Below are 9,501 nucleotides of genomic sequence, written 5' to 3'. Positions count from 1 at the left end.
TGTGATGGAGTTTCTCACCATGGTTTTTGTGACTTGCAACATACTATAGTACTCGCCCAATTGGAGAAGGGTAAGGAATCTTTGAGATGTTTTTGACAAAGGCAAAGTGAGGCCTTCTCTCTAGAGACAATCACCTCTCTTTGCTTCTTGAAGGCATGACACATTATGCCGGAAGTTGACATGATCAAACGAATGAGCTCTTGAAAATAACACATGGTGCTTGGACATATTTAAACATATTCTCAGTTCATCAAAATCTAACCCAATATATTGGAGAATCTCTCTATCCTCTCTCCTCCAAAGCAGGACACATTACATCCAAGTCATTATCGTGCTTTGCGTACCTCACACCTATAGAGACCCAAGTTGGGGGAGATAGTCATAGTTTACAGACTTATTTCACAGAGCTACACCCCTCCCACTCCCAAACCCACCGAGGGGAGTGACCCTTCAACAACAGGTTGAGGCAGCTAGAGGCCCAGCCCCACGACTCCCCACTGCAGACAAATTGAGGAGATTTGGACTTGAGCACATCGAGTTGTCGAGGAGAGACGAGTCCAGAGGGCAGCTCTTGCTCTCGACCCTCCCATACCACAATTTACACCCCCCCTTAGCATAGGATGGGACTAGCTAGATTGATGCATTTGCATGGTTGTACTACCTTGAGCATACAAACATATCCCTAGTACTAGAACTCCACCCATCCCCATAAGTCCTTTTTTGTTTATTTTGCAGTAGCCCACTGTACTTGATTGGTCTCATAGGCCAACTTTGACCTCAACAAGTATGCCAAATCTAATGGATGTATTTACGAATGTAGTCTTTTGATATGGATAGTACCTATTTATCTTTAAATTACTTTGTTTTTGGGAGGGGACCTCTCATATTTCTGCATTAGCAATTTCAATTCTACGCTTCTGGGAGGATATAAACTCTCACGCCCCCTCTCAAGGCCCCTCCTCTCGCTTAGCAACCTCCGATTGGCTCCCCACCTTGCAACCCCAGGAGCTATCCCATCTGTTGCATCAGTCTATTGCCAACAGCAACCTCGATTGAATCCCCACCCTGCAGTTCCCCGTAGGCCAATCTCTTGCGAGAGGTCACAAGTCGTCAACACAACGTCAAGAAGGGAGCTCTCCGATTGAAGCAATGAGGTAATGGCTTGAAGCACTCTGACTAGGGTAGAGGAGCCAGTTTAGAGGCGCTGAAATCTTGGTGCCTCTAGCTCCAGTTATACAAAGCCATTCTAGGCGGGGGGAGGGTGCGTCTGATGCGTCGTGACATCGCTCATCTTTAGCAAAAGAGGGTAGCACGATCGCTACTCCACAACTCAAACGCGACAGAGATTTTGAAATCCTTTGTAACAAGGTCGTCTACAGTAGACGGGGCACTGGGGTAAAGGGGCCAATAAAAAACCACCCCCCAAAGAAAGGACAATGACACCCCCAATAATAAGACAAAGCTGAACCAACTTTGTGCAATTCAAAAGAATGCTCAACGTTCATCTTTTTTGAAATGCAACCTTTTCATTGGGCAATGGATGACTTTAACCCTTGTTGGCACCCATGTCTTTCTTTTGGGGTTGGTGTGTCTTCTTTTTCACACCCATTTTTGTTACACAGGAATGCATAAATAGATTTATAACTTTCGGCTCCGATCATCAAAAAAGTTGAGATCAATTTTTTCGTAAAGCTCTCGACGAAGCGAATCAAATGAGGTACTGGCTGGTTATAATTGAGCTCGAAGATCGGAGATCTAAGCTCCCTCTCTTAGGTGGCCTTAAGTTGGGGGTTTTACCCTACCTTAAAGTAAAAGTTAAAATTGTTGGCTCAAAGTGTTATTAAATTATGCTTGGCGATTCATAGTAGTAAATGATATAAATTGTGATCTGGGTTATGGAAGATATGTGGTTTACAGTAGTAACTTATTGAAAAGTGTGGTGCAGGAGAGGAAGTATTCAAGATCTGAACCACTATGACCCACTCCTCAGGTGTTGTATGTTACTCTTCTAAGAGAATTTCTTGAGAACAGCGTTGCAAAATGACTATTTATTGCATTGTGTCCTAACATTTGCAACCTTCCCAGCAAGAAGAAAAATACACATTACGAGGGTTACAATCGAAAACCTTTTCCTATCATTTTACGTGTTCACTAAGGTTACCGTTGTGCTGGCTGCTGTAACTCAAGCATGATTCGACCTATGAGCAGAAATTCGCACTGTCACACCGAGTTACCTTTCCTTGAGTAGTTTAAGGCAAGTCCCGTAAGGCGTGAGGTATTGGACTCTTTGAGAGGCTGTGTACACTTTGACATGTTGAGCTAAAGTATAGAATGTTCCCTAACCTCGAGCTAGATTTTTTGGGCGAAAAAAACACCTTAAAAAATGAACAAATTCTGACATAGAATAATAGGTATCATAAAATCTGAATCTCAAGGCATTTGCTTTGTATTGATTCATTGCCTTAAGGGCTTGAAATGAGATAATTCAACCTTCGTGAGGATGGTCGGTTTTTCCTTGTTATTGGTTCACATGTAGTTGATGTAGGTAGCATTACTGGCCTCTCCACTGCAACCAACCAAGGCAATTTTCAACATGGAGAATCACCAAATCAAGGCTCAGCTATGCCATGCAAGCCTGCCTTGGTTTCTAGTGAAGGGGCAAAAGTCAAAGGTCCTGAAAGTGAGCCAGAAGCCACCGATTTCGTACATTTATCAACCCAGAATGTATTAGGCTCTAAACAGTCTGATTCTGTGGTCATTGGGTCAACAAAGTTCACAGAGCAATTGACAAACTTGAAGACTTGGTGGAAAGATGTTCACGATGCTTACAAATTAAAGAGGACTCTGACACATGGGGTTATGGTACAAGTCCTATTTTTACAGTACACTTGGGACCAAGTGGCCAGATCGAGAAAGTTACGATTGATGAGAAAGAAATTCAAAGGCGACGATCAACAGATGATGGCATTCCAGGTTTTGACAATAGTGGCAACAAGGAACGAGCACAACAAAAGGTATTGCTAGCGCGAAGCATTGCAAAGGATTTGGAGTCAGGAAAGATTGATCTTAACAGACATAGCACTGTGTTCACAGTGGTACAACACCCAAGTAATATGAGAGTTCTACTTGTCGTCAAAAGTTGCTAAAGCAGATTGATGTTAACGTGCACAGAGTTGCTCCTATTTTGAAATGGACTGTGATCAATTGGTACAATATTTTTGTGAGCACTTGGAAGTTGGTGGACCTTCAAAAATGAAGGACTGTATGAAACAATGGAGAACCTGGATTGAGGCAGCAGGCTTATTAAGATAGGTGTGGGCATGGGTTGGAAAAAAAATGTATTTTGTGAGCACTTGGCGGACCTTCCAAAAATGAACCACCATACGTGAGACAAATTAGCTAAAGGGAGAGAATCTCACATGATGGAGAACCAAGATTGAGGCTTATATTAATTAAGTTAGGTGAGGGCATCGCCTTCATTCCACACAATGAATTGAATTTGCACTCAATGGAAGAATTACAATTGTATTGAAATTTAAGGGTGTGTGCAGATTTACATTACAAGAAAGCTCTTAGGCTCAATAATGTTACAAAGAGGAATTAACCAGCTTAATTAAGCTTCAAGACGTTGTAAAACTTGGAAAACGGCGAGGGCTATGGTGGAGGTTTGGAGGATTTAGTTGGATGTAGCGGCAGTACAATGCATGCAGCTCATCGTGCTGTCCAATCAGCTGGTGACACCGCACCAGCTCTTCAATCGACTCTTCGAAATCTAGCAGGAGGTCCTCAGAATAGCATGTCTCGTCTACCATGGTTGCATCATCATACTACATGACATGCTCATCCTCATCATCATCGTTATGGGCACCTGTGTCACGTGCATGGCGTGCATCCACGTCATCCTCGGCGCATGCTCTGTCAGCATGACCCTGTCCTACGGCGATGCCATCCGCCTGTGCAAAGCTGTGCCCTGCAGTCTTGTGGCCGCAACAGTCAAACTCATCACATGAATTTGTGATGATCTCGCTCATGCCATCTGTATCTGCACTGTAATCAAGCCCTGCAGACAGATTTGCGCTATACTGGCTGTAGCTGTCTTAAGACGAGCAGCTGCATTGCCGGCCTGGTGCTAGCTGAAAGCTTGCAGAGGACGCCGTGCTGTAGACGGTCCCTCTCAGAATCCACACTACTGCGACAGAATGCTGTATGTGCTGCACTGAATGCAGTCCCGGAGCTTCCTGCTGTGCAGTTGCTGAGCCGGCTGCTGCAGCTGCTCATCACATTGGCTGACCCCGCTTCCACGTCATGCAAGAGGCGATCCTCGTCGCGGATAATCATGTCGAAGCTGCAATTAAAGGACTCTTCACACTCAAAGGGTTCCTACAAAATGTCGTCGCCAAGATGGGCTTGGTTGTCCAGGACGAGTTGGCACTCGGGAGGGCTTCCTGGTTGACCACGTGGTGGAGCGAAAGGAGTCTGTGTGGGGCCGAAAAGCGCAGCTCAGCAGGTAACAAGTCTTAAAAACAAGGGAAAATTATCAAAATACCCCTCTAATTTGTGGAAATGCCCAAAATACCCTTCAAATTTCAAAAATTCCCAAAATACCCCCGATATTTTGTCATAATTTCGCAAAATACCCCTCAAATTTTCCAAATTTCCCAAAATACCCCCGGTTGTGAGATTAAATTTTTCCAAAGATTAAAAAATTTGTACCTTTCATAAGAAGACTAATTGTCTATCAATACAAGATACTAAAACTAGAATTTGAGTAGGTTATGTAGGCTTTGGAGATGAATTGCTTCATTATTTTTAGATATAATTGCCCTTTTTTGCGAGGTAATTTGTGACAAATTACATGCTAAGCACTCAAATATGGATCTTGATTGTCAAAAAAGAATAAAGGAATGATAAGCTTGAATAATTCAACCAAAATAGATACAAGGGTATTTTGGGAATTTTTGAAATTTGAGGGGTATTTTGGGAATTTCCACAAATTAGAGGGGTATTTTGGTAATTTTCCCTAAAAACAAAAGTAGCAATCCAATGCATGCCATCCACATAAAAAACATACCCTTGCTCGGAAACTCCCCATTGGCCTAAGGTCCTATGGCCATGCCATGGCGACAAAATTCCTCCCCATAGACCCTACCTAACGACAGTGCCAACAAAAGGGGGGCAAAATAGAAAACGGTTTTAGGGGGTAATTAGGGGCATAAGCGCTAGCAAGGAATGAACCACCTCTAGCACGAATGGGATTTTCCCACGCCTGCTCTAAACCGTCTCGCTGCTTGTGCACCTAACTTGGAGCCTACTATTGTTGAACCAAAGGGGGGGGGGGATTGGTCCTTAAAAAGGCACCCAGTTTTTTAGTGGCTCCTCTACCCTAGTTATAGAGTTCCATGGAATCAAATTATAAAGGCCATAGAGAGTATTTTAGTTCTAACAAATGACCCTTATCCATTACTTTCCCTTCTAGGTCACTACCACTAGCTCCCCACGTTTGAGCTCAGTCATAGAAGTGCTTGGAATCTTTTAGGATACCTTTCTTGGTCCAAAACACAGTAATCAAGACGACTGGGGATATGAGCTTGACATCGAGATAGCTCGAGGGTCATTACTACCTAGGCCAACTTCAGGCTAAAATTGATAACTTGAATGGAATGAAATCTATGTTTGAAGTCTCAAGTGTTTAGCTCATTTGCCTTGCACGGTGTCATGTCGTGGCACGTACATAGTGTCAAATAAAAACATTCGCCTCACTCTTGACACTTCTCGATGTATGCAAATAAAAGCAATCATGTACTATTGTGATATATGTTGAAGCGGCTACTGCGATCGCTATCATGTACATACTTATCAGGGTAGTCGTGGCCCTGGATGTGGCGCATTTGCATGCTTTTCCACTTGATAAGATGCTTAATTTGGTTTGACAATGTACATAGTCGAAGTGTTTCATGGTGGTACACTCATCTTGCCTACAAAAAGTGATGCGGACAAAAACTGCCAAAAATAGTAGCTAACAGGCACCATTGCAGAATTGCATAGAAAGTGATCCAAAATGGTATATTGATGAAAATGATGCTTATCTATGCTTTTCATGCTTATGCGAGTGATCCCACAAATTTAGGGATTTTTTGACTGTTTGGGATTTTTCGTATAAAAAATGATATTTTTTGGTTCAAAAATGAGTTGAAAATGACCTAGTTTTGGTCCAAAGTGGAAAAATGGCCAAGAAATTGACACATCAGATCGTATTGCCGTGGGGAAGAGAGAGGGGGTGGCTTTTTACAGAAGAAACCTATAATTTTGCACTACTGTGCAATAACTTCCATGGTTGCCCAATCTATGTGTGAGGCAGTCCCGCCTCTTCATAATCTTGTATCTGAGCTTGTGAGGGAGTGAATTAGGGTTTCCCCTTATCAAAATGGTGTGTGGGATTCAATTTAGAAGCTCATAAATCTCTGCAAGACCAGAAAATCATTGCCGTGAAGGTGGAATCTCGTGCATTCCTATCAACTGTTTGGTGCTACGACTATGTAATTGGGGGCTAGGCTACATGCTAACATGAAAGAGGTTTGGGTTTTGATTGCAATTTGTGCTTGTATGAGCATCGAGGTTTCATGGCTGAAACTTTAGTGTTTTTAAATGGTATTTTTAAGTGAAATTGAATGTGGTTTGGTGATCCTATATCATAATCTCAACTACGAAAATAAGCAATTTCCAAGCACGATAGGAAAGAGGGTTTGTGACTTTGTTGTCACGAACGCTCTTAGATTTTCAGTCACCCTTGGAAAAGGGGTCGGTGATTCTCCACAAACGTTTTTTCACAAAGTGTTTGTGACTCTCATCACGAACTCTCACAGCTAGAGGTTTTGCATCTTCCCAGCTAGACCGTAGACATTCCGACATTTTTGGTGAACCCGACACAAAGCAGCTAGGGTGGGGGTTCAAAAACTTGGTTTGAAAGGTTTAATTACAAATAATTAAATCTATGGATCAGTAAGAGAAACAAGGCATGCGTTTTGATCAAGGCACAATGCAAATGTTTCAATCATTTGCCATGTTTATGCGACAATAACAGGGCTGCAGAAAGAAGGGAGGTGTTATCAACCAAAGCCCTTCAAGCTATTGTGAACAAAATGGACCAATTTGAGGGGAAAGATGTCACAAAGTTTCTTCGTGGTTATGTATAGGAGATGGAGCTACAATGGGTTCCAGAGATGGACATGATTCGTAGTTTTGAGCTTGTTGTGGTCCTCGAGATTAGAGACCATGTAAGGGGAATCAGGGAGGAGCATGGAGAAGGTTGGGAGCAATTCAAATTATCCCTAAAGGAGGAATACTTCATGGAGGACTCTGAAAGGGTTACAAAAAGGACCTTCTTGGAATGGGTTGCAAAGCCAAAAGAAGGACTTTCCATCACCGAATTGTTGAAAGTGTTTGGGGCGGAGCTATGCTCAGCTATCAGGAACAGAGCGAGCCACTTTAGATAGTGAAAAGACTGAATTGTTCCTTCAAGCTGCAGGTTCTGAGCTCCAAGAAAAGTTAGAGCTACTCCTTGAAGACAAGAATACAGAACAAGGTCTAAAGGCTGAGTGGAAAGAGATCGAGGACGCGGTCTCATTGCTTGCTAAGAGGCAACACCGTTGAGATAAAATGGTGGTGAATGGTCCTACTTCTACCTCCAACATGTCTGGGATTCCATCAAAGCCTATTAGTGTGAGTCCAAAAGGTGATAACTCTATGCTTGATGAGCTTGTTAAGGGCATGCGAGAAATGAAGTTAAAGCTGACTAGGCTTGAAGAGAAAGGACAACCTGCATGACGGAAATCCCAAAGCAAAGAAGGATTTGCGCACAGATGCATATGGTGTGATGGCACAGACCATGGTAGAAGGATTTGTGATAGCTTCAATGATGCCTTGAAAAGAGACCTTGTGTTTTTTTAAGGATGGCAAGATCCATCTACAGGAGATAGGTATGCCATTGGGAACTAACTTTGGAAAAGGGGATATGCGGAAGTTAGTGGAGGATATGGCAACTAGTCATGCTATTTCTGCAGTGGAGGATGCTACCTATGGGGCAAAGATAGAGCTAATTCCAAAGAAAGCGTTAAATTCTACTCCAGATGATTTTGAGGAGGTTGATAGCTTGTGGCCATATGGAGTAGCCTCAACCGAAAAAGGGAAGGTAACTAAACAGGTATTACATGAAGCTGGTGATTGCCTATGCCATACAACAGATTAGGATGACCCTATGGACTCTTTATCAGTGCATGCCTATCTTGCAAAATGCTATAACAATGCAATTATAAAAGAGAAGCGTAGACGTGAGAATGGAGATGCAGGTCCTTCTACTTCAAAGAGGGTTACAAGAGCCGGAGGAAGAAAGGATGCAGGACCTTCTTATGAGGCTCCACCACATGTGCCTTCTCTATCGAGATTCCTATGGAGGAGGCATCTATAGGGAAGTAGAGAGAGCAAGGAAAAGCCAAGGCGAAAGGCCCTGCATACAAACTACAATCTAACATTGAAGCTGCCACAAACTTAAAGCAGGTATTAGAGAAAAAGATTTTGAATAGCAAAGTTGATTTTATCTTAGGTGAAGTACTTGGCATTGCTAAACGCGATTTTCATGAAGAAATTATAGATATCATAAAAAGAAAGAGGCAAACTCTCACTGAGTCTATTCCTCCACAGTCTGAGGGTGAAGGGAGTCACTTAAGGCACATGGGATACATGTCCAAGAGAGTGATTGCGATGAAAGTGTGGTAGGATGCTACCAGTCTTCTCAAAGAGATGCACATGCTAGATTTACAGATGATGAAGAAGAAGATGAAGCTTCCTATAAAAGCCACTACTCCAAAATTCATCGGGCAAGAGCTACAACAGAAACTTTGGTCAAGGTGGGTGATCTTGAGGAGCCATATGTTGCATTGATAGATCATGGCTCTGAAATCAATCCTATGTCCAAGAGTCTTTACATGAAGAGTAAGTGGCCGATAGACACAGACCATGGGTGGATGATTAGAGCTGCAAATAACTCATCAAGAGAGATGTATGGGGCTTGTCCAAATGTGAAAGTGGCGATTGGTAATGTGAAGGATGATCAAAACTTCTTTGTGCAGGAGATGTCTACCTATCCTCTTATCCTTGGGCAGCCATACATCACAGCCGTTCGCATGGAAACAAAGGTCTTGGATGATGGTTCTGCTTATGCTAGGGTAAAGAGTAGAGATAGGAAGAGAGCTGTGCAATTTTTGACTGTGTGAGTGTGAATCACGAAAGGAACCGCAATAGTCTTTGTGAGTATCCTCTACCAAAAGCAAACAAAGAGTTCAAAAAAAAAAGGGAAATAAGGAGTTTTGGCCATGTACCATTCTCGCCTGACCCAAAGCGAGAATAAGCTTTTTCTATAGGTTTCCACGGATTAACAGAGCATGGGTCAGTATGTTTTATGAAGCTTGAGGATATGAAAAGAAGTGCACGACAATATGTATATAA

General features: G+C 42.7%; 1 pseudogene; it reads right to left on the bottom strand.

The window, feature by feature from the left end:
• Positions 1-3,470: 3,470 nt before the first annotated feature.
• LOC147454696 (uncharacterized) lies at positions 3,471-5,615 on the bottom strand (annotated as a pseudogene).
• Between the last annotated feature and the right edge of the window lie 3,886 nt (positions 5,616-9,501).

The sequence above is a fragment of the Adiantum capillus-veneris genome, chromosome 7, assembly GCF_014529385.1.
Source record: "Adiantum capillus-veneris isolate H3 chromosome 7, ASM1452938v2, whole genome shotgun sequence".
Taxonomy (NCBI): domain Eukaryota; kingdom Viridiplantae; phylum Streptophyta; class Polypodiopsida; order Polypodiales; family Pteridaceae; genus Adiantum; species Adiantum capillus-veneris.
This window is presented reverse-complemented; position numbering and strand designations above follow the sequence as displayed.